The sequence below is a fragment of the Bidens hawaiensis genome, unplaced genomic scaffold (assembly GCF_021521415.1).
Source record: "Bidens hawaiensis isolate Kalapana, Puna unplaced genomic scaffold, B.hawaiensis_p1.1 tig00003956_1, whole genome shotgun sequence".
Taxonomy (NCBI): Eukaryota; Viridiplantae; Streptophyta; class Magnoliopsida; order Asterales; family Asteraceae; genus Bidens; species Bidens hawaiensis.
This window is the reverse complement of record NW_027491227.1, coordinates 1537983-1563530: the sequence shown is the minus strand read 5'-3', so window position 1 is coordinate 1563530 and position 25548 is coordinate 1537983. Positions and strand designations below refer to the sequence as shown.

The 25548-nt window shown below is 36.0% G+C and overlaps 1 pseudogene; it reads left to right on the top strand.

Annotated features, from left to right (window-relative positions):
• Window positions 1-12673: 12673 nt before the first annotated feature.
• On the top strand, window positions 12674-24392 carry LOC143624709 (beta-caryophyllene synthase-like; annotated as a pseudogene).
• Window positions 24393-25548: the final 1156 nt, after the last annotated feature.

Below are 25548 nucleotides of genomic sequence, written 5' to 3'. Positions count from 1 at the left end.
GTAACTCGTTTTCAAACGAGAAGTTTTGTAATAAAAGAAGGGTATTTAAATCCCTTAGTTATAAATAAAATATTAGCATATAGATCGTGTTAATACACAAGAATGCTTATATTCGTTATCTCTAAAGAACAAACAAGAGGTTCAAATGTTGAAGAGTTCAATCGAAACTTAGAACAAATAAACGTTGAGGAAACTTATCATCTAGGAAGATGATATATCAACGTTATATGATCGAGAGAAGTTCGTTATTAACCACAAGATATTTAAGCAATACAACTGATGAATTATTACTGCCTACCTAGTAAGGTTGATCAAAAAGTAAAAGAAAAAGAACTCGAAGATATTCAAGAAATACAATCGCTAAGTATAGCAAATGTGATTAAAGTCAAGGTACAAGGGTACTGTTAGAATATAGAGAACATCATTGATCAAGATCAAGGATAGAATGGATTTGATAGACTGAATCTAAACAATAACCTACTGGAAAAGATTTGATAGATTGAATCAAAACAACAATGTAGTTAACATTGGTAAATATTTAGAATACAAACGGTAAGGTAAATAGTTAAACACAACTGATCACTGTGTTTATCAATTTACAATTACTAATGACATTCTGAACTATTAACTGAGTACATCATTCAAAGATGTAAGTTAACCAGAAAATAGAAACCTCAGCAATTCTGCATCCAGATTAGATAGGATCTAATCATCAACCAAGACGTAAGACTGTTCACACTTCAAACAACGAATCTCGAGGACAAGATTCATTTCAAGGTGGAGAGGATATAACATTCCCAAAATTTTGATCCAAAATTGACAACTTAGGAAAGTTGAGGGATCAAAAATAATCTCAAGATAAGTAATGAGAAAATATTAAATAAGGAATTATGAGAAAAATAAGGAAATAAAAATATTTCCTAAGTTAAAGTTTACTTACATGAAAGAAATTGCATCCCACATTGGAAGATGTAAGAAAGTGGAAGCATTCCACTAAGATATAAATAAAGAAAATGAAATCCATCCCACATGGAAAGTGGTAAGAAATGGAAGCTCTTTATAAAGAAGAGATTTTCCATAGTAATATTCTTTTATGAATATCATGCACCAAGTGGTCCTAGCGGAGGGTGCGTAGCACCCGACGCGCACGCGCTCGCGCTCGGGCTAGGACGAGGACGATAGCGAAGGGCGTTGGGCGCAATGTGGCGCTTTGATGGCTCACTTTGCACTTCGCACGCTCGCATCGCCGCGAGCCGCTTTAAGATCCGCCTTAGTATTTGTAACGATTCCGACGAAACCAGGTATACCCTAACCGGTAGACGTTAGTTACGTCATATGTAATGTCAGGTACATGAGTTACCATAGTAACTATACGAGAATACAGGGTTCACTGTATTGATTGTGCGTGAATAAATAATTTATCGTATTGAATATGCGATTAATCGATTGATAGTTATTGAAAACCGAACGAATCGAGGGTTCAATTATAGACGAGATATATGATATTTAGTGATGTTACGAAGTATTAAAGCTTCGGGATAAGTGGGTTAAAGCACAGAAAAAGGATTTCGATTTAATAGTACGTCGGTACGTTAAACGAAACCTTTAATACCAAACCGAGCAAGAGACAATCGATCAAGCCGAAAAAGATGCGCGATAATTAATAATATGATTTTGAGTTAATAAATGTCATGGTTTAAGTTTTTAAAGTTTTTAAATCGGTTTTATATAAATTTCATTTTTTAGCCGAAAAACAACCGTTTTGGCCTCGTTTTAAGCCGAATTAAACGTTTAACCGAGAAACGAACTGAACCAGATTATCCAAAACATTATCCGGATTGCTGATATCCAAATGAGTGGCCAAAAATGAACTTGTGGGTCCCACCCCACCCCCACATGAGGGCCGATCGGAATATAGGGGTGTTATACCCCTTACATTTTCTTTTTTCATCCAACTTTTTCAACAAACCTCCAATTCTCTCAAGACCAAGAGCCTAAAACCGAGATTTTTGACAAGAAAAACCGAGGTAAAATTGTGTTATGTACGTGTTTATGTTCGTTTCTTGAGTGTTCTTGCAAGAAAAGGAGGTTTCCAAGTGAAAAAGGGTGAAAACCCGAGATGGAAACCGATTCTTGCATGATCAAGTGATGTATACGGGTTATACATGGGATCTTGGTCCAAGAAAGGAGTTAAACGAATCAAAAACGAATTTTTACGGTTAAATCTTTGTTTTAGTATCATAACCGTAACCATGAAAGAAATGGCTTGATCGTGAGTGTAACTTGCTTGGTATTGTGGTATGTTGTTTGTAGGCTCTGTATTAGTGGTAGATAAGGCGGAAATACGAGTTTGTAGCTTGTAGTGGCAGAAAACGAAAGCTATATTCGGTTATGTTCGGTTTTGGGCAGTTTGGACAGATTGTTGATGCTTTAGAGTTAGGTCATGAAATTTTACAGGGATGTTCTACACATGAAAATAAGAGTTCTGTGAATTTTTGGTAATTTTTGGACAAAGGATGAATATTTGGTGAATTTAATGCTCGGTTTTGGCCAAAAATGGTGAAAAATAGTTAAATATCATGAAAAATTCTGGAAAATTGCAGATAAGCTTTTTATATCATGTATAAGTCACACACAAAATTTGAGGTCAGTTGGAGAAGTCTATGTAGGCTTTCCAGTTAAACGAGGTCTAGGGATTCTAGCTCGGTTTTAGTGAAAATGGCATGTAAAAGGGGATTTTGGTTCTGGAAAATTACAGGGGACTATGTGGATGGCAGGGAACATCCAGGAAAAATTTGGGATTTTTCTAAGTTCGTTTGGTATTTACGACATATTTAGTGTTTAAATGGTGTTTAAAAATAGATAAATAAATTTTAAATATAGAAATTAATTCTGGAAATATTTTTATAAAATTCCCCACTGTTAAAAAGTGATTTGTGCAAAATTTCAAGATCCGAGAGTAAACGGATAAATATTTGTGCTAATTATCAAACTTTTAAAGTTAAAACGCGTAAACCGGTGAAGTTCTCTTAAACGAGCTGACTGGTGTATAAAAACCTTAAAAATGGACTATTTTCATATAATTGAGTTAAACAAGTAAAAATGAATCATCCGAAAATAATTCGGATGATTTGGGTATTTTTAACCGATTTAACAGTTTCCGGTACGCCAAAGACGGAAACGGGTCCCGAGGTCAATCGGGGCGTCTAAACCGAGTACTAATTTCACCACTTTAATTAAATTATCAGTCAACAACGATTTTCGGGTCGTATGTGACCAAACTCATTTTGAAACATAAAATTTGATAACCGTGCTAGGCACGCAAAACGGGGAAAACAAGCTATTAGAAGATTTGACTGTTGAACTCTAAACGACATCACAATCTGAGTCCGGAAAAGTGTTTCTGGGTTAACCTTGCCCCCAGAACGGGTACAGTGCTGGGTTAACAGTGTCCCCAGATGTACCGGTTGATACGATTAAAGTTATATTAATATTGAGTGTATAGTAATGATCGTAGGGATCATATTACAGATTGGACGGGTTAACTGATATTGATTGTTGTTACCTGCTTGCATGTGCTAAGGTGAGTTTTACGAGCCCCTTTTTCTGAATTGTTTCAAATGTTTTCCCGGGGCGGAAGCATGTTACTACTGAAATATTTAAGTACATACTGAAAGCATGGATTTGCGTGGATTTATATATATTGTTTATTGTACGAGAATCGTACAGAAATGTACTAAGATGGTAATTGTCTGAGTTGTTAACATTGTAAGGTCCCGCAACAGTGTTCTGGGTTAACAGTGTCCCCAGATGTTATTGGAAGTGTTCTGGGTTAACAGTGTCCCCAGAGGTTATTGGAAGTGTTCTGGGATAACAATGTCCCCAGAGGTTATTGGAAGTGTTCTGGGTTAACAGAGGTTTCACTTGTGGGCTCAGCATAATTACATCGATAATATTATATTTTGATATTGATATATCATGGTTTACTCGAATTTTGAAACTCACCAACTATTCGTAGTTGACCCGTTTTCTCACATGCTTTTCAGGTACAACTAAGATAAAGTGATTACTTACGTGCTAATTGCTTGTTGTGTGTAAGATTTGCGTGCGGGATGTTGGGATACATTATAACAGATAGAATTATGTATCGTATTGTATGATGTGTGTATCACCTAGATGGTAATGAAATACGAGATAATGAAATTTTGAAGTATATTAATGCATTCAGTTTTCTTTATAAACAATGTGGTTGATATCAGAGGTGTCTGTCGCATCCCGATTTCGTTTCCGCTGCGGTTGCGGGGTGTTACAGTATTTTTGGACAACGAGAATTAGATTAGAAATGACAAGCTATCAAAGACGAGGGACTAAAACTGAAAACTAATATCCAGGGACCCATCGCGCTACGCGATGAGTCCATAGACAGGCCATCGCGTACCGCGATGGGCCATGATGACTCAGAGACATGTGTCACACTCCGGTGACACGTGGCAGAACGTGTCAGACCACGTGGCGACACGTGTCAGGCCACGTGGCGACACGTGCCAAGATCTCAGAAGTGTACCCGTCGCGCAACGCGACGGTGTTGGAGAGGGGCCCATCGCGTACCGCGATAGGACCCAAAATCAGCTATAAAAGGGGAGGCCATGGGCTCATTCCCTCACACCTCCCACACACTCTCTCTCTAGAATTTTCACTCTCTCTCTACCTCGGTTTGCGTGCTGAACATCGTTTTACGTTCCGCGACCCGATAATTATTACCTCATAATCTATGCCAAATACTCGGTTTTTCCTCGAAGTACGTGCCACCCAAAAATAAACCGACATTTCGTCTCGAAGTACGTGCACGACCCGACGACCGAGCATTGTCTCGTTTTGCGTGCCAAGAAGGGTTGATCAAGAACGTCTCGATAAACGTGCATAGAGTAGAAGTGCGGCCCGTATAAACATAAGAATATCTAACTCCGAATACCCATGCGAGGTAAGGGATTCTGCCTAAGTTATTATTTTATTATTATTAATGGCTTAGACCATAGTCGGAGTTATAGCCGAACCTTGATTTATGATTAAGAATAATATAACTTTTCTTAAGCAAAGGTTATAGCTAAAATAGTATTTCTTTATTGTTAAGAAATATAATATTCAAAGAATATAGTTTATTAATGTTTTTTCTTGAAGAAGAAACTCAGTATAGACGTTTCTTCCTGAAGAAGAAAAGTAGCCTATAATTGGTAAATAAAGAAAGGGACTAAAGGTCCAAATGTTTTGAATAAACATATGTTTTTATCAAGGTTACCGCTATACAAAAACGGACTAAAGGTCTGAAGCTAGATCGCTGATCTAGTTATTTATACAAATGTTATTCTCGTACTATAGGTCCGAGGTAACCAATCAAGAGACAGAATCAGAAAACAGAAATCCGTATCAGAAACTGATTATAAACAGAAAAGGTGAATACGCCCCAAACCTTTTATACTGAGTCTGACTGTTTAAAACTTTGTGCACAATAATAAGAAACAGACACTCTGATTAAGAGTATACATGTGTCTGGATCCAAACATACATGGTGACTCGGCATTTCCCCGAGGCCATGCATATCATCAACATGCCTCTGAAGGTCTACGGGACTGTTCAGAGAAATGATATTGTGTATATAATTAATTGTACATGGTACTTAGGGTAATTTGATCCCAATTTAGTTGGGTGTCTAATGAGTAGTCACAAAGGTACTATTATTGGTTTCACAAAGGTATTGAAAAGAGATTTTAGAGTCAACGTTATTCACCAGCTTTGTGCTGATGTATTTTCCCCCATGTTACAGGGAAACAAGAAAGGTTAGAATTTACAAGCAAGGAGGAATAGAAGATTGGAGTTATAGTCATTAGATGCTATCTGGTGGCTCAGATATTTTATTTGAGAATATTAAAAATTATGTTTTCTAAAGAAATGTATTGTAAATGATGAGCGGGTATTTAAACCCAACTTTTTAATAAGTTTTCAAAGTAATAATATTTATTAAAGACTTCCGCTAAATTTAAACCGCAACTCTGATTTATTTACAAAACAGGTACCAACTTGTGGTCACACGCCTAGGACCTAAGTCGGGGTGTGACACTTGCGTGACCTAGAAAACTTCTAATGGCTTTAACTGAAGTTGGTGGCAGTAGTTTGGATATGGTTTCTATTTTGGCCTTATAAACTTCTAGTCCTGCTTGGATATCTTGTGACCGAGAACAATGCCTTTTTGACCATAAAGTGGCACTTTACCAGTTTAGCACTAAATTAACTTCCTCACACCTAGCCAACATTTTGTCTAGGTTTTTCAGAAAATGATTAAAGGAGTCTCCAAAGACTGAGAAGTCGTCCATAAAACTTCCATAGAGTGTTCAATCATTTCATGAAAGGTGGATACCATGCAACGTTGGAAGGTGGCCGGAGCATTACATAGTCCAAATGGCATTCTTCGATAGGCGAAGGTTCCATACGGGCATGTAAAGGTGGTCTTCTCCTGATCCTCATGAGCAATGGGAATCTGAAAGTTTCCGGAGATTCCATCAAGAAAACAACAAAACATTTTTCCAGATAAGCGTTCAAGAATTTGATCGATAAAAGGATGTGGAAAACGATATTTTCTTGTGGCGTCATTAAGCTTCTGGTAGTCAATGCAAACTCGCCAGCATGTGATGGTCCTCATTGGTATTAGTTCGTCCTTTTCGTTCACTACAACTGTCATTCCTCCCTTCTTGGGTACTACTTGAACTGGGCTAACCCAAGGTGAATATGAGATTGGGTAAATTAATCCGGCATCAAGTAGTTTGATTACCTCTTTCTTCACCACATCTTGCATGTTGGGGTTGAGACGTATTGATGTTGGACCACAGGTTTGTATTTTTTCTCCATGAGAATTTTGTGAGTAAAAAAGGAGGGACTGATGCCCTTGATATCCATGATCTTCCAAGCGATAGACTCCTTATGGTTCTTAAGAACTTTAAGAAGTTCGTCTTTCTCTTCTTTAGAAAGGTGAGATAAAATAATTACTGGGAGTTGAGAGTCTTTTTTCTAGAAAGGCGTATTCAAGATGGTTTGGTAGTTCTTTTAATTCTAAGGGTGGTGGTTATTCGATTGATGGTTTTGATTTTTCATTGCATTCGGTGATCTCACATATTACTTCTGATGCTTCCTGATAGTTATTGGCAGTATTGAGATTATTGCTCTCTGAAATGGGTTTGGTAATAGTGTCAGTAAGATTTGTGGTTCTAGTGAGGTATTAAGGGAAGATTTCCGCACATAGCAACTCACGATAGAATCGATGATGTCCACACAGTATAATGTGTCATCGTGATATTGCGGATGTTGCATAGATTTTCCTATGGCAAAGGTGATTGCCTCATCATTGACCCTGAGAGTGAGTTTGCCGGTGCAAACATCAATGATAGCCTTTGTAGTGGCTAAGAAGTGTCTTCCTAAGATCAGAGGTGCACTTTTGTCTTTGTTAATGCACGGTTTTGCGTCTCAAGTCTTTGTATTTATCATTAACGTATTTGTCGTTTTAGTTTATGTAATAAACAATTTAGTTTATCTTGTAGTTCGTTAATGTAATAGTCTAGTTCGCTAAGGATGTTTAGCGAACTAGATTTAAGTTAATTCCCTCCTGACTCGTTAAGGATGTTTACCGAATCAGGGGGTGTTTCGTTAAGTTATTGTCTATTTAATGTATGTAACGAATTGGATGTTAGTTCGTTAGGAGATGTTAACGAACTAACTCCATCGTCTATTTATAGTTAACATTGTTCACACATTAATGTATGTTTTAGAGATTTAATTAACTAAACTCTACCCAAACTCTCTCTCAATCTTCATACTATAATATTAACATTATACACATTACTGATAATATATACACATATATAACATACAATCAATCATGATAATGAGCTAGATCCAAGTTTAGAGTTAATCGTATATATCATATATGAGATCTGTTTATTGTTAAGTATTGATTCTAAGGTTCAAAAAAGTGGTATCAGAGCTTTTGGTGCTCAATTACGCTTGATTTGGATGTTAAATAATGTTATCTGATTGGTAATTGATCTTATTTATTGATAAGTCTCTGTTTGATTAAGTTTTGGATCAAATTGAGATTAATTCGATGGATTAAGGAAGGATTGGATTAGATTTGTGTTTGGTAAGGTAATTGTGAACTTTTGGTTGACTGGAATTGAGGTTTGGACTGTGTTTGGTTAGAATTTGGTTTGGATCTAGTTTTGGCCGAAACAGGGTATAGTTTTGGTGCAATTGGATTCGAGATATGTGTTAATTGGTTACGAGAATTGTTGATTTGGTTTCGCGTTGTGATGACGAATATTTTGGTAATTGATTTGTGTTATTTGGTTGAGAATTGACTGTGTATAACAAATCTGGGTTTCTGGGTTAGTGTTCTTCGTTTCCTGATTCGCCTACCTAATTCGCTACTGTTCACAGTTCGCTACAACTGTTCACAGTTCGTTACATTTACTGTTCACAGTTGGTTACACTGTTTACAATTCGTTGCCTAATTTTAACTCTTGACGTTTGAGAAAATTGATTATTTAGCAAACATGGCTATTTGACCCTAAATTTTGAGTTTTTGAAGTAAAAGGAGAAAATGATAGTATATTGGCTATTTGACCCTAAATCCAGAAAGAAATAAGCTTAAAAGACTGAGTGATTAATCATTGGTGCATTTATAGGTTTTAAACAAGCTGTTAGACTAAAGTAAGTGATATATACCTAAAGAAAAGCCAAATTGAAAGAGGTGTTAGTCTCTAGCAAAAGTCTCGGTGAGGATGGCAGAAATGTAATAACCAATCATACTCAATCCTTATAGTTGTTGATCTCCCAAAAATATAATAAAGCACATAACAAGCGTTAGGATTCTGGACACTGTGAGTCTTTATGCGGCTTAATCATCTGGGTTTTCATATGCATGAATATTTCTTTCGCTTTTAAAGCAAACCCAAAGTCATTAAACTTGATCACTGTTGTACTCCGTACAATCCAAATTACTGACTTGATCAAAATCCGATGTTAGTCATACAATTGTTCCTCCCTTGCGTGCGTCTCAATACCAATAAGAAACGGACCCTAGGGGATAGAATGTATGTAAGCCGACTGATGGACTCGTGCATACCACTCACAGTAAAGGAAACTCGATGCATTGCTCAAATATTCTTAAATCTTCAAAATTTTGATCAACACTATAATGGTTTAAGTCAAGTTGGGGTGATCTAGCAAAAATCAAATTAATCTTGAACCGAGATTAGGGGCTGATAGTTTCTGATATTCTGTGCGCTAATTGAACCCTAAATCATATCACCAAAATGCTTGAAGGCTTGTTATAAGATTTAAGTAGACAACAATATCAATGACCGACTTAACGCCAGTCATAATATCGCTGAAATATAAAACTACGATGGAAAGGCATTTTGGTCAATATAATTCTATGCTCAAACTCAACAAAAATACAAAAATATGTGTTCTTTTAAAATATGTTCTTATAGAAAATCACAAAAAGACTGTCTATTTCATCGTTAGGATATTTCTTTCCTGTAAATACATTATTTAATTTTTACAAAATACCAAAAACATTTTAGCTTTTTATTTTACATATTATTTAAGTTGTATTTTTAAATTATGTTTTCATCGAACGTAAAACGTTTTAAGTTATTCGATTATCGAGATAACGGTCCTCGGTAATTCTTGTAAGGTATTTAAATTTAGTTTATTATTTATTTAATTCATTTATTTATTTAATTTATTTAAACTCATTTAATTTAAAAGATAAAATCAAATAATGTCTAATTCCTTAATTATGGAAACGAATCAGGTGTTTTTAACGAACTACATTCTAGTTCGTTCACATAATTCGCTTCCGCACTCTGTAACGAAACACTTCTAGTTCGTTATGCATATTTAACGAATCAAGACACGAATCAAGTCTCATTTGCTACTCTGAGCGTTCAATTTAAATAACGAATTAGCTGATTCGTTAGTTCAAATTTCAAACGAATTAGTCTATTTCGTGCCTTGGGAAGCGTGTAAAGACAGAGTATAAAGGACGGTGCATACGAACCGTCCTATACTATTCATCTTCTTCCTTACACTTAAAGTTACTCTGCCAAAATTTTTCATAATTTATCGACCATCGAAATTTGAACTTTTGAGTATACCAGTTTGTTGATAAGGTATAGATGATCACTTCTTTGTGATTTTCGTCAAAAATGATATAGCTTTGCTATGATAACTATGGATTTTTATATCAGGGTTTTACGGTCTTTGAAACTCTGCATATTTGGATTCATACTTTACTTATGTAGTTTATTTTGTTCTCATTGTGATCGGAATGTGATTACGAGACTCTTGGTGAACTTTAATCAGTATTTGATTATTGTTTGTCGGGTAGATTGATTGTTGGTTGTTTTGGGTGCTTATGCGATGTTGAAACACCTTTATAACCTAACTTATTTCATGTTGTTGAACCTTTAATCAAACACCATTTGCTTTGTATTGTGTTTCCGAGATCGTTGCAAATGTTGATTTGGTTATTCAACGGTGATTATGGAATAATCGAACCTGGATTCAGCATGTTGACTTTCAGTGTTCTATTTAATTTTGACTTTGACAAGGAGAGTCAAAGATTAAGTCTAAGTTTGACCATTCGTTACCCTTAGCGAATTGGAACTTCTTCGTGTCCAATTCGTTAAGGATTCAGACGAATTAGTTCAGCGAATCTCTTATTTAACGAATCAGTTTTGGATTCGTCAATTTGACACGAACTAGAAATTAGTTCGTTATCTTTCATAGTTAATTCGTTGTTTCTTCTTCATTAACTTATTTACTTGATAGCGAATCAACTGATTCGTTATATTTCCGTAACGAATCAGATTGATATTTCAACGAATGACATTTCAACATTAACTTATTTATTTACTTTAACTATTTAATGTAATTTAAATAAGCGATTCAAAAGGTCTAAACGCGTCGATCCATCGACTACAAACGACATCTAAAATTAAATACACCATCTATTGATAGATATATATATTAGTGCTTATTGTATATTAAAACCTTCACATTACTTATATTAGTTCATATTTATTCAGTATAATGGCCGATCAAATGGATCAAGATCCACCCGTTGCTCCCCAGGAACAAGAACAACCTCAAGAACAAGCAGAAGTACAGTTGCTATCGTATGACAAGAAGCACAATATATGTGCTTATGTTGATCCAGATGTTGCTGACGTAGCTATGTTTGGGGATGTTTTGGCATTTTTACAACGTTCGGTGATACATTATGCTATAACTGCTCGACCATCTTTTTATCTGAGCATTATTAGACAGTTCTGGAATACTGCTGAGTTTGTTGAATTCGAGAGTCACATTCAAGCCACTATCAACCAAACTCCTATAACAGTGGATATTGAAGTGATTAGAAGGGTGCTTAGGTTTGGGGACAATGATGATAACCCAAGTGAATTTGATAAGGAGATAATCAAGGGTTTGCTCAGACGTGTACGTTATGGCGGGAATATTGAGGATTCCATGTTTAACAAGAATGGTTTATGCCCTCCCTACAAGTATCTTTTACACGTTTTGATTCACTGTATGGGTGGTCGTAAAGGTGGATTTGATGAATGCCGTATTAGTCTACAATCGGCATTTGTGACACTTATTCTCAATAAACCATTCAACTTCTCAGAAATGGTATTCGATCATTTGAAAGAGCAAGTTCAGGAAACAGCTCTGAAGAAGAAGTTCTTAATGTACCCCTGATTTCTGCATTTGATAATTCAAGATTTGATACCAAACTTGGTTATTGATCAAACATTGGTGGACGATGTGCTTCCTTTGGAACACATGAAGGCCGAAACTGTACGTAGAATGAAGATCTATCGTACGGAGAGGCCACGGGACAAACGTATGATTGGTAACATTATTAATCCTAATTATGTATGTCCTCCCAATGAACGCTGGATCCATGGTGACTCGGATTCCGAGCGTGAGGGAGGAGAAGGTAGGAACGATGGAAACGATGATGGTGATGATGGTGATGATGGTGGTGATGGTGGACATGGTGGTGCTGGTGATGCAGCTCTTCAAGAAAAACAAGCTGCAGTCGATGCCGCGTTAGCTGCCACAATTGCAGCTCAACATGAATGAAAACGAAAAGGTAAGGAACCAGCTTCTGAAGTTCCAGCCAAGAGACGAGTATCAGCTGGAGCTGGTGTTATCATTGGTGTTCCACGGCCTCGAACAACCATGTCTCAACGCCCGATAGTGCCGCTTACTACTAGCACTCCGGCGCTTACCTTGACAACAACAATGGTCCCTCATGAAAGACTTGGTATGATTCCACATATGGCATTAGCTTAAATACCAATGCCTTCTGCTACACCTTCCATTGTTCCTCCAACACCATCTATGAGGGCTCCTCCACCTAGTGATGTCTCATTTATGAGAATTACAAGGCCTCAGGGACCAATCCAGCCTGTCCATCCATCCTTGTATAATATGCCACAGAACCGTCAGAGAGACATGCTATTGAACTTCCTTCATTTGTATGAAAACCAAATTTCTGCTGACCGTCAAAATCAAGAACGTCTCTTGGAGAACCAACGAAAGCTGATGAGTTATGTCTCATTTTGTCAAAAAAGAGACTAAGGAGCTTCGTGCGATTGTTGAGTCTCAGGGGGTGAAACTCAAAGAACAGGAGGATCTGATTTTGCAGTTAACGTGCAAAGATGATGCATTGAAGAAACTCAATAATGATGACCAAGATCCTGATGAGTCTGGTACAGGTGAGTCGAAACAAACGCACGGTCTATTTTCAGGTGTAAGTACTAGTGGTGGTGATGACTCGAATAAACAGATTATTGTTTATAAGGACTATACAGCTGTCAAACTTATCGAGATGATAGAAGCTGATACAGTCATATTTGTGGATGGATCGGGAATGGTTAGGAGTGTTGTGAACAGGAATGAGATAGAGGTGGGACAGCTTATTGAGTGAGCCTTAACACGAGAGCAGATTTCACTATTGCTTGGTCTGAATGACGAACAATTGACCGTGTTAGAGGCTGAGCCGGATGTTGAGGTACTAAACGATGAAGAGATCTTAAATTATCCAACTGTTGAGATAAACACGGACTATATTTATGAAGACGAGGAATTTGAGGTTGAAGACGTCACTGCTGAGGAGTATTCTGACTTGTTTCAACACACAAATGTTGATCAAGGTGCTCCAGCTTTCAATGAGCAAACGTTTAAAGCTGATGAAGATGATGTGGAAAAGACGTCCAAGGGTAAGAAGGTGGTTGACACGAGATTCAACTCAATTGAGAATCCAACCGATGCTGATATTGAAAAGTGGTTCAGCTACAAGAAGGTGAGTAAGATTATTGGAGCTTACCGATATGTGGATCAAGAACAGAAGGATGAAGTTGTTGCTCGTGCAAAGGCCAATCAAATGACTTCATTCAAGACTGTATCTAAAGTTCAAGGTGACATCATTTCTTGGCTTTTTGATTCTGAACTTAAGGTTTGTATTGTTAAGTGGGAAAAGAGCGTCCAATATTATGAAAAAATGGCAGGCGTTCTTTCTTTGCCAAGATGGGATGTGAGGACATTAGCTTGTCGTCCTTTCATTAATTGTGGGGGAAGTCGGCATGCAGAGTGGTTTCATCAACACCTGCTGTTCGAAGTCAATCATGGTTTCAAGTTTTTCAAGCCCCAGGTCCCTACACGTAAACGTATTGATGAAATTGATCCAAGAATGGGCTGGAGGAAGCTTGTACTTAAGGTAAAGCCACCAAAAACCTTGAAGCGTGTGCCAGTAAAGACGCTGAATCAACACATGGCTAGTTCTTTTAACCGCTGGTATTACGATTCTCGAACCGGCGAGGCCGTCATTGTCTTGGGAAAAGGTCTGAAGACTGAGCTTATTAAGATTATCGACCCAATGTGGTTGGTTAATTTAACTGAGACCGATAATGACGTGCTGCACAAGAACAAGATTTTGATTTAACGCAATGAAGACTATGATCTGGCTATGCAATTCCAACGCGTTATGCGTGTTTGTTATGAGAACGGGATTCATAGCTGCAGAGATTGGCAGTCCAAGCGTTTCAAGTGAAGATCAAAGACAAAGAGCTCAAGACGAGGGGGTGTCTGTTAGTGCACGGTTTTGCATCTCGAGTATTTGTATTTATCATTAACGTATTTGTCGTTTTAGTTTATGTAATAAACAATTAAGTTTATCTTGTAGTTCGTTAATGTAATAGTCTAGTTCGCTAAGGATGTTTAGCGAACTAGATTTAAGTTAATTCCCTCCTGATTCGTTAAGGATGTTTAACGAATCAGGGGGTGTTTCGTTAAGTTATTGTCTATTTAATGTATGTAACGAATTGGATGTTAGTTCGTTAGGGGATGTTAACGAACTAACTCCATCGTATATTTATAGTGAACACTGTTCACACATTAATGTAAGTTTTAGAGATTTAATTAACTAAACTCTGCCCAAACTCTCTCTCTCAATCTTCATACTAATACTATTAACATTATACACATTACTGATAATATATACACATATATAACATACAATCAATCATGATAATGAGCTAGATCCAAGTTTAGAGTTAATCGTATATATCAGATCTGAGATCTATTTATTGTTAAGTATTGATTCTAAGGTTCAAACAGTCTTCCTCCATATCTAGAATTACAAAATCTACTAGGAAAACAAATTTGTCAATTTTGACAAGCATGTGTTTCAACAATGCCCCGAGGATATTTAACGGATCGGTCAACTAAGCGAATGCTCATGCGGGTAGGCTTTGGTTCTCCTATCCCTAGTTTTGCAAAAACCGCATAAGGCATTCAATTAATACTAGCTCCTAGGTCAGCCAAGGCATTGCTAACCGACAAATTCCCTATGATACAAGGGATATTAAAGCTCCCTGGATCGGTCATTTTCGGTGGCAACTTGTTTTGGAGGACAACTGAGCGTTCTTCACTTAAGGTGACATGTGAGAGATCCTCCAGCTTCTTTTTGTTGGTTAGCACTTCCTTGACAAAACTTTGCATATTTCGGCATTTGAGAAATGGCTTTGACGAAAGGGATGTTGATGTGGAGTTGTTTGAATAGTTCTAAAAACTTCCTGTACTGAGCTTCCAGTCTCTCCTGTTTCAGCCGCCCAGGGTACGGAATACGTGAAATATAAGTTCGGACTGGTTCCTTAGGTTGTACGGTGCCTGTTGGAACTAGTCTTTCCTGTGTTTTATCAGGGGATTCCTTCTCCATAACTGGTTCTGAAGTTGGTGAGGCAATAGTGGTCGTGCCACTTCTTAGTGTAACAGCGTTAACTGTCGCATTTGGATTCGTGATTGTGTTGCTTGGAAAAGTGTCAGGTGGTCTTTCAGACAATTGTCGGGCAATTTTTTTGACCTGAGTTTCTAGATTCTGTAATGATGCTTGCTGACTTTTCAGGTCAGCTTCATGCTTTAATAATACTCTGCTGATATCAACGGCTCTTGAGTCGGCCTTCTTCTCTGCTTCATTTGTTTTGGTCATGATTTGGATCAGCATTTCTTCAATTTTTGAGTTTACTGGAACTTGATGGCTACTGGAACTTTGATCTTGAAATTTTGGTTTTGATGGCTACTGGAACTTTGATCTTGAAATTTTGGTTTAGGATGGAAGGATTGATTCATCGGTCTTTTTTCGAATCTGGGTAGGGTTTGAGTGTTACCTCCATCCTTCCAACTGAAATTCGGGTGGTTTCTCCAACCTGGATTGTAATTGTTGCTGAAAGCATTGTTTTAACGGGCGATGTCACAGGTGATTTTGGTTTTTGATTGTTCAGCTTGAAGTTGTTCGAATTTTTTAGAGAGTGCTTCAAGCTGTGCGGTGACAAGAGTGTTGGAATCGACGTGGTGCATTCCTTTGTGTGTTGGTGTAGACCTTGGTGGGTTATAAGAGAAACTCTTCTTTGTTGTTTTCTCCATTATTTCAACTGCTTCGTTAGGTGATTTGGATCCTAGGTCTCCACCGGCGACTTCGTCGATGACCTGCTTGTTTTGACTGGATTGTGCGTCAAAGAAAGTTTGTACTTGTAACCATACGCTCAATCCATGATGCTGGAATCTTCTCAAAAGACTTTTGTATCTCTTCCAAGTTGCGTGTAGCAATTCATCATCATCGGTCCAGAATCAGGTAATGCTGGCTCAGTATTTGGCAGTTTTATCAGGCGGAAAGTATTTGAGAATAAAATGTTCAACCATCTGGTCCCAAGTGGTAATGGAACCCGAGGAAAGAGATTCTATCCATTCCATGGCTTGACCCCTTGGAAATAAAGGAAAGAGTTTGACTTTGATCTGATCTTCTGAACAGTTTTGAATTTTAAAGGTTCCGTAGATTCGTAGGAATCGAGATATATGAGAAAGAGGATCTTCGTCGATAACACCATGAAATTGAACTGAATTTTCCACCATGTGAATGGTGCTTGATTTGATTTCGAAATTTTCGGTGATTTCGGGTGGAGCATACTAGCTCATGTTCGGCTCATTGTTTTGGGCCGCCATCATTTCTTCGATTTGATTTTATCCTGATGTCGTGGCGTCTACTGACTCGTCCTTGATTGTTTCGGTGGTTTCTACAGTCCGTTTACGTGCTCATCGACGAAAGAGTCATTTCGGTTCAGAAATTGGAGAAACAAGCTCAGCTCCGAATGTAGAGGACATACATGGGGTTAAAATCAAATTTATACTAGAGTAAAAGTTAGTTAAATTTAATCTAAAGGTTAGTTGAAGTTAAACTATGAGTTAGACTAAGCTATTCTAAACTAAACTAAGGTCTAAGTTAATTAAGCTATAGTAAAGGTTAGGCTAGCCTTAAAACTTAGTTTTAATCTAATAGTTAAAAAAGAAAATAAAATTAAAATTAATTTATACAATTTATAAAAAATAATTAAATTAAAACTTGGATCGTTATTGGAAACGTACCGTGTCCCCGGAGGGTTTCTAATCGGAGGGTTTAATAATTTTGAGGTTGATTTTAACTTTTTATAAAATAGAAGTACTTATATAGATAATATATAGGTAACAAGAAGATAAATTCTTAATAAGTGTTTCAAATATATGAAAGTTACCATCTAAGATCAAGAATCCACTCCATCATTCCTTGATGATTATTAAATAAACATGTGATAAACTTGTTCTAATAATATATGATAAAATAGTCTCTCATTTCTAAATGAACGTATTCTATGACATAAAAGAAAGTAGCATGCACATTTTAAAGTCCGTCCTTTCATAATGTCATGTTACCACGAGAATGTCAATTTAAGTAGACAAGCAGTTTGGTATAGTAGAACGATTAGGATTGACTTCGATTTCTCAAATACCAATCCTAACAACTTCGAGTGGTTGTAGTTAACTTACACAACCTCTTCTTGGTTGATTTAATTAGGTTAAAATTACACATTCCATTTACATATGACTTCTTTAACTAGCGTGATAGGCTAAGCAATCGTGTTAACAATGTTATTTTAGAGTTATCAAAACTAGATAAATAGATCATAACTTATATCTCGTCATTTCTAAGTACAACATAAGAATCCATGTTTTATCTTGAATAAGTTATCAAAGTATTCTTTTTACCATTTCTAGTTTCCAAGAACATGAGTTAACATGGATAATTATTAATCATCAACCTTGATGTATTGAGTAAAAGTGATAAACATTTCTTCATCAAAGGATAATTGCAAAATAACCATGTACTATATCAAACCTAACCACATGTTTCACATAATTATCAAGTAAAACAAAGCTTCTTCATAGATTATAGATGGTAAATGGAGTTTAGCTCATAATGAGCATTGTTATAAACATAAAAAGGGATGATGATAACAATCACATGATTAAACTAGAACAATCTAACAAAATGTGGATGAATCTTCCTTCTTAATGATTATGATGGATAATATTGATGATGGTAACCTCCAAGCCTTCAAACTCCTCAAAAGATCTTCAATATGAGTGTAATGTGGGTGTTTTTATAAGAGAAACCTGTTTAGAGATTTCTTCAAGCACACCAAATGAGTGCAACATGAGCCTCTATTTATAGGCAGTCTGGAGTGAGAGGCACGACCCCGTGCTCCATGAGGCACGGCCCTGTATTCACGTGTACAGTCGCATTAAATGATGTCAGATCGTACATGGTGACTCACCACGGGGGCGTGCTTCCTGAGGCACGGCCACGTGCTTTTTAATGACATGTGCTAATTTTTTTTATCTTATCTGAAAGGTGACCACGTCCCCGTGGTTGAGTGAGCACGACCCCGTGCTTTTGGGTCCAAGATTTGTCTTTTCTTGTAGACTTTTGTCTTTTCTTGTGTTAAAAAGCATGGGGGCGTGGTTCTGGGATTACGGGGGAGTGGTTGAGAGTTTTCTTGGGTTTTCTTTCGTTTTTCTTCATCATTTATCTTGTTTCTTCGTTTAAGGCTTGGGTTTACCTGAAATTGCATTTTAATGTGATAAGTAGCATTTTGAGCAATATTATTTGATATAAGTTGAAGTTTTTAGATATTATTTGATGCTAAAAGATGTATAATTTTATGTACATCACACACCCTCTCTGAACCCTCCAGGAAAGCAATTGGGTCTCACGGCTGATTGAGATTTATGCGCATTGATTTTTCTTAGGCTCTCAAGCCTAGGTGGCAAGGTTTCAGAGAACAAGTGTGTCCCCTTACAGTAACTACATATCTGTCACACGAATCATTCTCAGGAGAGGGGAGTAAAAATTGTGAGAATTTTTAAGGAATTTTCCAATTTAAAACATCATCTAGTGTTTTAAAAATGATTTTGAGAGTGAGGCATAGCCTTAGAGTTGTGTATGCTTTTGTGTACAAGATTAATATCAAATTGCTAAATAATATTAAAGCTACTGCAATCAATAATATAATTTATGGTGCAAACACGTAAAGATATATCACGTATAGGAACCCTAAGCATGCTACTAGGTCGTTAAATCTAACCACCTATCTTATAGGCTTCGGCTTTGATTCCAATCCAACACACCCCAACCAAAGGCGGCGGAACATGCCGGGGCGTAACGTATTGGTTGGGCAATAGCTCAAAAGACACTAATTAAAGAGACAATAAATATATAATTTCATTAACATTAAACAAGTACACACATTCAATAATCATAACAAATACATCATAATTTTGTTATTTGAATAAATATTCTAAGGTAAAACTAATATTTTCAATCTTGAACGATATCACCACTTGTACCTATAGCATGTATAAGAATAGAATTTGTCAACACGAATGTTGGTGAGAATACATAAGTTTTTAGTTTAATATATATAGATAGGTAAATTAGAAATCATATGTAAATGATGAGTATTACAAATTTTATGAAAATGTAAACAACTAAACATATGTGGACCCATTCATACTGATACAAAATCAACGTACTTGGGTAAATGATTGATCATACTAGATGAGAATAGATGAGGATGAGATACCAACCACCAAACATAAATTAAACATTTAAGCACATGGAGTATAATCATACAGCATGCAATAATCACACATACACATATAATGAATTGCGTTTTGAATAGATGTGGTAATAAAACATGAGTAAAAATGTATAAGGTATACATGTTATCCCCAAAATATAAAAGATAGAAAAAAAAGGTACGCAAACTCACATGAAATAAGAATATGTGAATGAGTTGACGATTTAAGAGAATATTTGGTCACGCGAACAAAATAGTAACACACGCCATTGCGAACTTGGTGTCGATAGGTTTTTACGTGAAACAAATTTGTAATTAAAATATTATTAGTTTAGTTATTATAATTATCCTTATTAGTATTATTATTATTATTAACGTTAATGTTTGATTTTCAAACCAAAAACTAAGGTTATATATATTAACGGGAAAGTTAAACGAAAAACTTTATTTTGACCGCTTAATAGGCCGGGTTCGGCTCTTTAAGCGAGTGATAAAAGATATAAATTTTTAATATATTATGAAGTTATTAAGGAATTAACAATTAACATCAGATAATAAAAATAAATAAATAAAACTCAATAAAACCAGGCCTTGGGGCTCAAACCCGCGCCCCAGGCCGACTCAAGTGTTTAACAAATGTGCAACGACCAACTAGAGTAGCTTGGTTACTTGTTGATATGACTAGTTGAGTACTTTATAAACAAGAGTTTAGATGTTCCCCAATTTCGTATGAACCCTAATTTTAAACAACCCCAAATTAAAGATCGTTTGCCCTCTGTAACATGAAATTGAAATAGTGCTTTTGATTCTTCACAAAAATTGAACCAAACACACATAACAAGCACCAGGTTTGATTAGGAAGTGAATAGGGACGAGATGATAGAGTTTCGGCTTGAACTTTGAACTCAAAAACGATCACAGAATGTTTCTTTGATAAAATTGGTCCGGGGTTTTCCATCGTGGTAATGTAAGGAAGTTGTGGGACTCATTAATTGAATTTTAAGGGTGTATAAATAGTGCTACGAGATGAATTCAGTCTGCGTGAATAGTCAAATTAAATAAACGAATTTGTTAAATTTTAGCTGTCAATTACCCGAGTTTACCATAGAATGTGATAAAATATATTAGTTTACAAAATGGTCCTTGGTGTTTGATTAGTTAGCAAAGTTAGGACATAGCATAGTTAACGGGTGAATTATGCACATGAATGATAGTTATAATATTTTATAAAATAAACGAATTAAAACCGGGTGTCGCGTAATAAAGTGAACGATAAATAACCACATAAAAAATATTAATTAATTAGTCGGTTTTATAAACACCGAACGTTCGAAGAATAAAGGATACGAAAGAAGAAATAAACGGATTGGTTATTATTTTCGGGTTCAAAATTGACGAATGTTACAGTAGATAATGGGGAATCAAAGTTGCAATGGTGGTCGCTATGGTGGCAATTGAAGTTACGTGGTGGCGATCGTAGCAGTGGTTGTCTGGTGGCTAACAAAACTGTTAAGCAAAATATGCCGTTGTTCCAGATTTTGGATCTAGGATTATGAATGGATCTCCATAGGGGCGACAATTGTTAATATGACCCACAACACGTGTTCGAGTTGACTAACATAAAAAGCGGGTCGGATTTGGGTTGATCCGTATCAAAAGAGGTTGACCCGTTAACCCGTTTAACTATTTTAAAAAAAAAAATAATTATATGTTTTTGTATGTTTTTTTCGTTTTCCATTTATTTGAAGATACTCTTTTAATTTCTAATTCATTTTCAAGTTTTTCTTTAAATAATTTTTATAAAGTATATTCATATAATTACTCATTTATTCTACCGACCTCATATCAATTTTGTTTTGTTTGTTTGTTTGTTTGTTTTTGATAAATGAGTTAAACGAGTCGTGTCCGGATCAATCACAGTTTATGTGTGTGCGGGTTATGAGTGACATATTTGACACAAATAATTATATGGGTCGGGTTCGGGTTGCACATTTCAACCCATCAAGCTGCAACCCGTCTACCCGTCACGACTCACACTCCTAAATCCACAACATAACTTTGGCTACATAAACTTTGGATTCGGGTTGGGTAACGCCCAGTGGAATGAGTGATTTAACTAAGTTACATATTTAAAATAATTACATAACTAGCTTTTTAAGGACAAAAATACTAAAATGCCCTATTACACAACGCACATATCTTTACAGAAAATAAAACATTCGTTAATTTAAAAGAATAAAAAAGACGCGAAATCCAAATGAAGGATAACAAATGAAAGTTAAAAGACCCCATTCCATAAGTTGGAAGTAACAAATATTGTAAAAAAAAATGGTAGGAAACACATGTATCCAAGTGAACATTTATGCTCGAAAAACGACCGTAGAAAACTTCTTATGACCAATTTGCAACCAAATCGTGCTGCAGTTTTTCTATCGAACGTCCACTGACTGTGACCGCCGGTAAAGGTACCAAATATACCGATAACGAGTTTTTTAAAAGTGGGTACCGATATCGTATCGAAACCGTTGGTACCGTATAATTTGGTATTCTTGAAAAGTCTAAAAAATGTGTGCATGTACGATACCTGGTAACTAATTCAACAAACAAAAATAAACCTAAACTATGATGCACTTTATAAAAATAAAAATTGTAGGAGTCGAGAAAATGTTTTCGTAGGATATTTCTGGTTACCTCCAGCTTTTACAATATATTTATGTTAAAATGATATTTTAAGATATTAACAAACCGTGAGTGTTGTTAATGGTCTTATATATGTAACATATTCATGAATGAATTCAGGGAGTAAATGAAGATGAATTGAAGCAACTGGTCGAAGATTTGATAAAAGAAGTGCGAAAAGATATAATGGCAGCTTTGAATGTTCCAAAAGAACATACAAATCTATTAAAGCTGATTGATACAATCCAACGCCTTGGCATAGCATATTATTTTGAAAAAGATATTGAAAAAGCTTTGCAGAAGATATATGATGCGTATGGTGATGATTGGAATGGTGGTAGCCCTGCCCTTTGGTTCCGACTCTTGTGGCAACAAGGTTTCTACGTTTCATGTGGTGAGTAAAATTTCTATTGACAATCGTTTTGTTATAGTTTAACATATTAAAATGTTGTTAATAGGATTAGGAATTGTACAAAGCTAGCTATTATACAAGTTTGACATGTTTTTATGACGTATAAAAAACAGATATCTTCAATATATATAAGGACGAAAGTGGGGATTTTAAGGAGTCGTTAAGGAACGATGCTCAAAGCATGCTTGAGCTGTATGAAGCAACATATGTGAGGGTGCAAGATGATCATATACTTGATGATGCTCAAACCTTTACTAGGACTCACCTTGAAGACATAGCAAAAAATCTGCTCCATACAAACCCAAGTTTTTCTAGCCAAATACAAGAGGCACTTAAACTACCACTACATAAAAGGTTGCCAAGACTTGATGTATTAAAGTACATCCCTTTCTATCAACAACAAGAGTCTCATAATAAGCATTTACTTAAGCTTGCCAAATTGGGTTCAATTTGCTTCAATCATTACACAAGAAGGAGCTTAGCGAAATCTCCAAGTATGTTCATACAATATATCCAAACTCTCAACCATGTTATATGATTCATTCAGTGCATCATATCTTACATACTTAATTTCAGGTGGTGGAAACGTTTTGATGCCCCAAACAATCTACCTCATGTAAGAGACAGAGTGGTTGAATGCTACTTTTGGGCACTGGCTATATATTGTGAACCGCAATATTCTCGTGCTAGAATTTTCACGGCTAAAGTGATTATAATGGGGATGATTTTTGATGACACTTATGATGCTTATGGTACTTATGAAGAGCTTGTGATACTTACCGAGACAGTTGAGAGGTACGCGCGTGAAAGTACATATAGATGCACATGATGTTTAAGTTTGAAAGTTTTGTAAATAAAAACTCGCAAATTTACTTTATCTTAGGTGGTCAATTGCATGCATAGATATGCTTCCAGAATACATGAAGTTGATATACCAAGAGCTCATAAATTTGAACCAAGAAATGGAAGATATTTATGAGAAAAGAGGGGAAGTCATTCGTGTTAACTATGCGAAAGAGGGTGTAAGTTTTGACAACGTACGGCCTTTAGTTATTTCATTGTTATAATGCTTTTTAATATGTATAGATGAAAGACTTCGTTAAATGCCAAATGACGGAAGCAAAATGGGCAAACGATGGGTACGTTCCAAAGGCAGAGGAGCACATGGAAGTTACATTTGTGACCAGTGGCAATTTCATGATTATAACATCATGTTTTGTTGGCATGGGAGATATTGTCACATAAGATGCCTTCAACTGGATTACCACAAAACCTCTTCTTATTAAAGCTGTTTGTGCGATAATTAGACTCAAAGATGACATCGCCTCACACAAGGTATAAATGGATTTACGGCCTCTACATGCATTATAAAGAAATCAAACATGATTACATATTATTATATGTACTTAAGTTAATAGTACTTTTGTTAAATGCAGTAGGAGCAAGAAAGAAAACATGTTGCGTCGATTGTCGAGAGTTACATGAAGCATTACAATGTGACAGAGGAGAATGCGTATGGGTTCGGGCATAATAAAATTGAAGATGCATGGAAAGATGTATCTCGAGGAATCCTCATGTGTACAGAGGTTCCGGTTCCTCTGAGAACATGTGTCGCCAACTTGGGTCGATTGATAGAAGCGATGTATACCGATAAAGATCAGTTCACGCACATGGGAAAAGAACTAAAAAATGATTTCAAATCTCTGTTTGTTAATGCTATGAGCATATGAGTTTGACTCTTCATGGAACATCAACACATGATGTGTATTGTATGCCTGATTTTATCGGGTGCTTTCGTTTGTTTTTTATGTTTATTTCATGCACTGAAACAAGTACATCCATTTTCTTCAAAATGGTTGATTATGAGTATAAGTGTCCTTTTGCTAATTTGTATTTCTAGGTTTATCAATAAAAGATGTTCCATGCTTTTAATTGTGCCTTGTTTATGTTAAATCTAACTACCTTATTAAAATAATACAAAGTTTGCTTTTGCTAATTTGTATTTCTAGTTTTGCGTTCGAAACATTTGGATCCCTAGCTCCCGAGGCGGTTCGCTTCTTGGAGCGGGTGTAGAAGGTGGTCCACAGTGACTCGCAGAGCCCGAGGAACCAATGATTTATATTTAGCATAATAGCGTTTTCTCCAAGTCTCGAGTCAACCTAAAGTCAAACCTGTAATATTGCATAAAATAAAGTTTATCAACACAAAGGTTGGTGAACAATTCATAGTTCTGAACAAATATGCATATAATAAGAAATTCCACAACTTGTATACGAAACAATAAATAATAGCAATAATTTGGATAAATGAGATCGCTAATAAGAATACATTAGTGACACCGTCTATAAGAGAATACCAAATAGATTCGGATTTCATATGAGATCATTAATAAGTATACATTAACGACACCTTGCTATAAGAGAATACCAAATAGCTAAGGATTTATGAATCAACCCTCCAAAAGCGGTAAACACATTAGGATATAAGCATCGAGATTTTATTTAAGTAAAGTATACAATAAAGTTTGTGGTTTAACTCAAGTATAAAGCATTTAGTTTGAATAAATATGCAATATCACCCCCAAAATGAAAGATGAAAAAACGGGGTATGAAAGTACTCACGCTCAAGTAATAAACTTGAAAGATATGATTTGAAGTTTAACCGGAACAACGGGTTTAACGAACGAAGCCTAAAATAAAAGAAGTCTTGTATAAGGAAAGTTGTATCGAAAGTCTTTGCAATTAAATAAATGTTAAGAAATGTAAGCAATTAAATTTAAGGTTTAAAGTGTAACTATTTACGAAATTAAAATACTAGCCCTTTAAAAATGTAAGTTTGCCCGAAACCGGGTTAAAGTATCTAACCTTAATATTTACTCAACCTATG